Here is an 8,605-nt window from a genome sequence, read left to right on the forward strand (position 1 = left end):
GCTTGGTGCGAGGAGCAGGGACAGGCCGGACCGGGCTGGCGACGCACACCGTAGGCTTGGTGCGTGGAGCAGGGACAGGCCGGACCGGGCTGGCGACGCACACCGTCCATTTGGTGCGAGGGGCCGTAACAGGCCGGACCGTACTGGGGACACACACCACTGGCTCTACTTTGACCAGTGGCCCCCGTAACCTGGTGGCCTTCTGAATACGCCCCTTCTCTGCCTCCGTCAGCCCCGTCGTCCATGCCCTGTGCCCCCCCCTAAAAATTATTTGGGGTTGCCTCTCGACCGTCCGACGACGACCCTGATCACGCCGTTGCTCCTCTCTCCGTCGCCTCTCTACAGTCTCACTCCATGGCCGGCGATCCATCCCGGCCAGGATTTCCTCCCAGGTCCAGGACCCCTGCCCGTCCAAAATCTGCTCCCACGTCCAGGCTGCCTGCTCCTGGACACGCTGCTTGGTCCTTTTATGGTGGGTTCTTCTGTCACGATCGTCGTAGGGAACAGACCAAGGCGCAGCGTGATGAACGAACATGTTTAAACTTTATTATCTTTAGTGATAATAGACAACAATAAACAAAACAAGAAACGACTCGTGAAGTCCACGGTAACAATGACCAACACGGAACAAGAACCCACAAACACAAAGGGAAAACAGATAGTTTAAATATGGCTCCCAATCAGAGACAACCAACGACAGCTGACACTCGTTGCCTCTGATTGGGAGTCACTCTGGCCAACATAGAAATAAACACAACAGAAAGAACACACCCTGGCTCAACATATAGAGTCCCAGAGCCAGGGTGTGACACTAATTATGTGACTTCTGAAGGTAATTGGTTGCACCAGATCTTATTTAGGGGCTTCATAGCAAAGGGGGTGAATATATATGCACGCACCACTTTTCCATTATCTGTTTTTTTGAATTATTTGAAACAAGTTATTTTTTTCATTTCACTTCACCAATTTGGACTATTTTGTGTATGTCCATTACATCAAATCCAAATAAAAATCCATTTAAATTACAGGTTGTAATACAACAAAATAGGAAAATATGCCAAGGGGGATGAATACTTTTGCAAGGCACAGTAGCTGTAATCACTGCCAAAAGTGATTCTAACATGTACTGAGTCAGGGGTGTGAATACTTATTTAAATGACACATTTCTGTATTTCATTTTCAATAAATTTGCGAAGATTTCTAAAAACATGTTTTAACTTTGTCATTATGGGGTATTGTATGTAGATGGGTGAGATTTTTTATTTATTTAATCCATTTTGAATTCTGGCTGTAACACAGCAAAATGTGGAATAAGTCAAGGGGTATGAATAATTTCTGAAGGCACTGTACAACACAACACAACAGTAGCTAAAAGGCATTCAGCCATGGCATTGTAAACATTATTTTGGTTAGCTAACATTAGTATAACTAGCTAGCTACTTCTGGAACTCACCACTCGAATCACAGAGAATTCAGTTAAAAAACATGCCTGTCTCAATATAATCTTAGAGGTTCTGCAACTCTGCTGAATAAACGTTGGTTTAGCTTTGGTTCTCTTTTCTTGAAAATGTTGAAATATGTATCGCCCCAGTTGACCGATATCCAGGAATGTCAGTCAAAAAAGAGGAAGGTGAAGGGACAGATACAGTATAACCTTTACCAACTGAGAGGGATGAACTGAAAAGTACTGATGCTATGGAGAATATTTATGCTAATGTTAATGCTGACAATGTGGCAGGAAGGCAACAATTTGGTAAGATAAAAATACAGCACACACATCTTTCACAACCTGCTAAGCTGTATCACAGTAAGCTGTAAATCATGTTTTTGATCCTCAGCTAAGAGTAACCTCCTCAGAGGTGCTGTAGTGTGTCTGGGGCTGCTGTGTGTTCTTCTACTGGCTGGGATCATAGGCCTTTGTGTCCACTGTGAGTTTACCCAGTTTTATATCATTGATAGTCAGGTTGTTTTAGTGTGAGTATTTTGGTCATTGCTTTTTATGTTTCTTTGCAGACAACAGAGTGGCAGGTAACTTTGAGGAAGAGCAGACTAAGTTATTGAGAGAGACAGACCAGCTACAGACGAGAAAGACCAGCTACAGACAGAGAGAGACCAGCTACAGGGGGAGAGAGACAAGCTACAGGGGGAGAGAGATAACCTTCTAAATAAATTCTCGTTTATGGGTGAGTGAGTTATCCTTATCTGACTACACCATTTTGACTGGCTGGAATTCAATCACACCCACCATAACCATCTTGATGTTTCGTAATTATTATTGTCATTGTTAGTGTTATTGGGTCCATGGGTATATGAGTATAAAGCTGCTGCTTTCACGTGTTCTCCTTTGCTCTTCAACAGAGCAACATTTAAAAAAGGGATGGAGTCATTTTGGATTGGCCATTTTTACCTCTTCTCCACTGAGATGAAAACCTGGGAGCAGAGCAAACAGGACTGTCTAAGTAGAGGAGCAAACCTGGTGATCATAAATAGCAAAGAGGAACAGGTGAGAGAGAGAGAGAGAGAGAGAGAGAGAGAGAGAGAGAGAGAGAGAGAAAAGAGAGAGAGAGAGAGAGAGAGAGAGAGAGAGAGAGAGAGAGAGAGAGAGAGAGAGAGAGAGAGAGATATTGAGGTTGGAGAAAGGGGAAAGGAGAGAAGAGAAGAGGGGAAAAGAGGAGGGAGAAGAAAGAGGGAGGGGAAAGGGGTAAATGGATAGTAGTAGTAGCAGCAGTCGAAATGGTGGTGTTGTTGTTATTGGTTGGGACAGTAGTTTTGGTTGGTTTTTCTGGGGGTTTCTTTGACTTATTTCTAGTATTATCCACTATGTTGCTGCAGGTAGAAAATCCTAGGAAATGTTCTTTAATTGGCACAAGCTGTCTCCAATCAATCAATCAATGTCTGGTCGTTCGTGACTGTTTGGTGGGGGACCCCTAAGCCTGGGAAGGCCTAGCTCTACACTTTTTATTGCACAAAGCCTATTATTTGGCACGGAATAATATTTCTAGATCAGTGATTCTACACCTCACTTTGCTCAAGCTGCTCCTCTCCAACGAACTAGGGGCAGTTTAACAGGAGAGTCAATGAAACCAACCATGGAAGTAGTTGTAGCGATTTCAGAGGTAGCCCAACCAGGACTCAAACCCATGTCTAGTGACTTTTAAAGGTTTAGGATTAGGTGATCCCCCACACAAACACTCAAGCTTGTGTCATTTAAAATAACATTCCCTAGGATTTTCTACCTGCAGCAACCCCTAGTGGATAATGCTGGAAATATTGATGAAAGAAAACCCCAGAAAACCAACCAAACAACTGGCCACTAGGGTTGCTGCAGGTAGAAATTGATGAAGGATTCAGTGAGTTTTGTTGACATTAAATGTCTGTGCCAATACTTTAGAATTTTATCAATGGATTCAATGGGATGTTCTGGATTGGTCTGACTGACAGAGAGACAGAGGGGTCATGGAATGGGTGGATGGAACACCACTGACCATACAGTAAGACATTTAAATATTCTGATGTCCCATAATAACTGTATTTCATTTCATTTAAAGCCACAGGCCTCAATTTCTTTATACGTCCATATACTTTGTGTTTGTAAACTGAGGGCTGGGTCTTGATTGGTTACAGGTACTGGAAGAGTGGAGAGCCTAACAATTATGGCAGTGGAGGACTGTGCTGAGAGACGCTTAATTTATTCTAACCCAGAGCAGAACTGGAATGATGCACCATGTGATCAACTGAAGTTAGGGATCTGTGAGAAAGTGGCTTATCCATAACTCAAACTGCATATATATTTATTTTCTAGATTATATGAACCATTAAGTAATATACTGTATATGCTTTTATTTACAACTCTGCTTGGACTATTGCATAAAACTATTAGATTATCATTTCAATTATAATTTCAATTAATTATATTTCCCCATTGTTTAAATATATACATACATAATATATATATATATATATATATATATATATATATATATATACATATATTTATATATATATATATATATAAATATATAACTCAATGCCTTATTAGCTTAGTACAACTGCTATTACCCTATCATAACCCAAACATATGTACTTTTACTTTGTTTTGTTTTCATTTGAGTCTTTTTATATCTTTACTAAAAGTATGGATGTGACTCCTCCATTTGTTTCCAGGTTTCCAAATAAAAGAAGAATACACACCTGTGCACATCTGAATCATTCCACGGTATCACATGCAATGCTTTCTTACAAGTCTAAACTCTTTGAATCAAAACATTATAAAACAACCAGCAAATCCCTTACAGAAGGAGAATGACCCTCAGTAGAGGAAACAGAGAAGAAGAGAAGGTTTCTCCCGTTCTGTTCCTACATTAGCTTAAATCATAAGTGTGGCTGTAGTGTTAGAAGCGACCGGGGGTGTGGACAGATAATGAAGTGTGGAGCTAAGTAACTGTGGAGTCTCTGCCAAGGCCTAATTACACATTCATCCGCTGGCATATATCACAGTTACAGAATGTCAACAGGCTGCCATGACTCACAGCTGGCACTACAGGGTTTACGGATCAGCCCTGTGAGTGTGTTTATTTGTTTGTGTGTGTGTTTGTGTGTGTATGTGTGAGTGAGTGTGTGCGTGTGTGCGTGCGTGTGTTCTTGGCCTGGGGATATGGCCCCTGAGTTTTGATTATGTACTAGTGGCTATGATACCCAGAGGTGGTAGAGGAAACTGTAGGCTCTGATCTCTGCTATAGAGAGTCATATAATATTTTGAAAGGGGGTGTGGACACAGTGACAGAGCGAGAAAGAGAGAGGGAGAAAGAGAAAGAGGTAGTGAACAAGCGCTAGAGAGAGAGAGACAGAGAGAGAGAGAGAGAGAGAGAGAGAGACAGAGAGACAGAGAGACAGAGAGACAGAGACAGAGACAGAGAGGGAGAGACAGAGAGAGACAGAGAGACAGAGAGACAGAGAGAGTGTTCGTAGCTGCCTCTCCTCATCTGCACCATGTTTCTCATAATTTCATCTGGTTAATTGAACGCTCCAATCATTGTAAAGAGATTATCCTCCTGCAACGTGTCATTTTAGGGTCAGGGGCTACGTCAGGCCAATTTTCTATTTGTCAAATACATAAAGCACTCATCTCATCTCCTTTTATTGGAATTGATCATCTTGTAAAAGCACAGTCCAGATGGCTGATAAGATATATCCCCTTTGTGTGGAAAGAGATATGGAGCTAATATTATGTAGACACATAGATATAGAGGTAATATTATGTAGATAGAGATATTGAGGTAATTTTATGTAGATAGAGATATAGAGCTTATGTTATGTAGATAGAGATATTGAGGTAATTGTCACGTTCGTTGAAGGACGGGACGGACCAAGGCGCAGCGTGATATGCATACATGTTTATTATAACGAATAAACACAACGACAAAACACTTTACTTTATCTGTTTTTTGAAACCAGGTTTGCTGTTTATTTGAGCAATATGAGATGGAACGGAGTTCCATGCAATAATGGCTCTATATAATACTGTACGCTTTCTTGAATTTGTTCTGGATTTGGGGACTGTGAAAAGACCCCTGGTGGCATGTCTGGTGGGGTAAGTGTGTATGTCAGAGCTGTGTGTTGACTATGCAAACAATTTGGGATTTTCAACTCATTAATGTTTTTTTATAAAAAGAAGAAGTGATGCAGTCAGTCTCTCCTCAACTCTTAGCCAAGAGAGACTGGCATGCATAGTATTTATATCAGCCCTCTGATTACAATGAAGAGCAAGACGTGCCGCTCTATTTTGGACCAGCTGCAGCTTAACTAGGTCTTTCCTTGCAGCACTGGACCACACGACTGGACAATAATCAAGATTAGACTAAACTAGAGCCTGCAGAACCCTCTTTATTATGGACATACCTCTCCCCATCTTTACAACCATTGAATCTATATGTTTTGACCATAAGGTAACACTAGTAATTTAGTCTCCTCAACTTGTTCAACAGGCACACCATTCACTACCAGATTCAGCTGAGGTCTAGAACTTAGGGAAGGATTTGTACCAAATACAATGCTCTTAGTTTTAGAGATGTTCAGGACCAGTTTATTAGTGGCCACCCATTCCAAAACAGACTGCAACTCTTTGTTAAGGGTTTCAGTGACTTCATTAGCTGTGGTTGCTGATGCGCATATGGTTGAATCATCAGCATACATGGACACACATGTTTTGTTTAATGCCAGTGGAAGGTCAATTATTGATCCATGTCAGTTTCGTTTGCTGTGCCTTTCAACAAAGTCAATCTAAGGAAATCTGCTGCAACTCTACATTGGCTTTTGACAGTAGTTTACATTTAATAAAACATATTTAACACACCTGTAATTAGATGAACATTCAGCTAAGTTTCCCTCTAGAACATTAGGACCTGCTCCACCAGTGACAGAACGTCAAGAGGTCATCAGACTTCCTCCTAATTAGACCTCACACACACACACACTGAGCTGTCAACTGTGTCTGTCCTTCTAGACCTGTCTGCTGCCTTTGATACTGTGAACCATCAGATCCTCCTCTCCACCCTCTCCGAGCTGGGCATCTCCGGCGCGGCTCACTCCTGGATTGCGTCCTACCTGACCGGTCGCTCCTACCAAGTGGCGTGGCGAGAAGCTGTCTCCGCACCACGTGCTCTCACCACTGGTGTCCCCCAGGGCTCAGTTCTAGGCCCTCTCCTATTCTCCCTATACACCAAGTCACTTGGCTCTGTCATATCCTCACATGGCCTCTCCTATCATTGCTACGCTGACGATACACAACTAATCTTCTCCTTTCCCCCTTCTGATAACCAGGTGGCGAATCGCATCTCTGCATGTCTGGCAGACATATCAGTATGGATGACGGATCACCACCTCAAGCTGAACCCTGGCAAGACGGAGCTGCTCTTCCTCCCGGGGAAGGACTGCCCGTTCCATGATCTCGCCATCACGGTTGACAACTCCATTGTGTCCTCCTCCCAGAGTGCGAAGAGCCTTGGCGTGACCTGGACAACACCCTGTCGTTCTCCGCTAACATCAAGGCGGTGACCCGATCCTGCAGGTTCATGCTCTACAACATTCGAGAGTACGACCCTGCCTTACACAGGAAGCGGCACAGGTCCTAATCCAGGCACTTGTCATCTCCCGTCTGGATTACTGCAACTCGCTGTTGGCTGGCCTCCCTGCCTGTGCCATTAAACCCCTACAACTCATCCAGAATGCCGCAGCCCGTCTGGTGTTCAACCTTCCCAAGTTCTCTCACGTCACCCCCCTCCTCTGCACACTCCACTGGCTTCCAGTTGAAGCTCGCATCCGTTACAAGACCATGGTGCTTGCCTATGGAGCAGTGAGGGGAACGGCACCTCCGTACCTTCAGGCTCTGATCAGTCCCTACACCCAGACGAGGGCATTGCGTTCATCCACCTCTGGCCTGCTGGCTCCCCTTCCTCTGCGGAAGCATAGTCCCGCTCAGCCCAGTCAAAACTGTTCGCTGCTCTGGCACCCCAATGGTGGAACAAGAGCTCCCTCACGACGCCAGGACAGCGGAGTCACTCACCACCTTCCGGAGACATTTGAAACCCACCTCTTTAAGGAATACCTGGGATAGGATAAAGTAATCCTTCTACCCCCCCCCCCCCCAAAAAAAAAAAAAATACAAATTTGTAAAGTGGTTATCCACTGGCTATAGGGTGAATGCACCAATTTGTAAGTCGCTCTGGATAAGAGCGTCTGCCTAAATGACGTAAATGTGCCCTTGAGCAAGGCACTTAACCCTAATTGCTCCTGTAAGTCGCTCTGGATAAGAGCGTCTGCTAAATGACTAAAATGTAAATGTAAATGTAAATTAGCCTGGGACAGGTAGTCACAGTTAGACAAGGGCCTTGGACGAGTAGGATAAGGGATGGATCCACGTTCGCTGTATCTGAACTTTGATTATATAGTGCATTAACTGAATTTCTGAACATTTCATGAGTAACTGTGGGATTGCATTATGTGGTGAGTAATGCTCTGATCATTTCAAGTCATTCAAATTCAAAAGCAGGTTGTTGTTTTCTCTCTCTCCTCTCTCTCTCTCTCTCTCTCTCTCCTCTCTCTCTCTCTCTCTCTCTCTCTCTCTCTCTCTCTCTCTCTCTCTCTCTCTCTCTCTCTCTCTCTCTCTCTCTCTCTCTCTCTCTCTTCTCTCTCTCTCTCTCTCTCTCTCTCTCTCTCTCTCTCTCTCTCTCTCTCTCTCTCTCTCCTCTCTCTCTCTCTCTCTCTCTCTCTCTCTCTCTCTCTCTCTCTCTCTCTCTCTCTCTCTCTCTCTCTCTCTCTCTCTCTCTCTCTCTCTCTCTCTCTCTCTCTCTCTCTGTGAAGAGCCACATAGACTAGATCTGTGCGGACAGGTTCGGGCTGCATGATGTCTGACTGACTGCTCTTTTTGACTTTGTGCGGTCTTGTGTGTGTGTTGTGTGTGCAGTCGAGCGTCTCTCCCTGCCTGGCATCTGAAGGTTTCATCTATGTGGCAGGTCTGTCATATCGCTGTGCCACCATGCTAGATCAGTGCCAGTCCCTGCCAAGTGGCAGCGCCTGACAAGAGCTTGCCGGCCGACTCCTGTGTGTG

General features: G+C 44.0%; 2 long non-coding RNA genes across 2 annotated transcripts; both read left to right on the forward strand.

Annotated features, from left to right (window-relative positions):
- The first annotated feature begins 1,677 nt into the window (after positions 1–1,677).
- LOC311137107 lies at positions 1,678–2,085 on the forward strand. The gene is made up of 3 exons (XR_014613914.1): positions 1,678–1,753; positions 1,839–1,928; positions 2,014–2,085. It is a non-coding gene; the product is annotated as an uncharacterized lncRNA (long non-coding RNA).
- Positions 2,086–2,403: 318 nt separating this feature from the next.
- On the forward strand, positions 2,404–3,845 carry LOC311137156. The gene is made up of 3 exons (XR_014613920.1): positions 2,404–2,503; positions 3,392–3,491; positions 3,625–3,845. It is a non-coding gene; the product is annotated as an uncharacterized lncRNA (long non-coding RNA).
- Positions 3,846–8,605: the final 4,760 nt, after the last annotated feature.

Source organism: Coregonus lavaretus, assembly GCF_964263955.1.
Source record: "Coregonus lavaretus genome assembly, chromosome: 11".
NCBI classification, from domain to species: Eukaryota; Metazoa; Chordata; class Actinopteri; order Salmoniformes; family Salmonidae; genus Coregonus; species Coregonus lavaretus.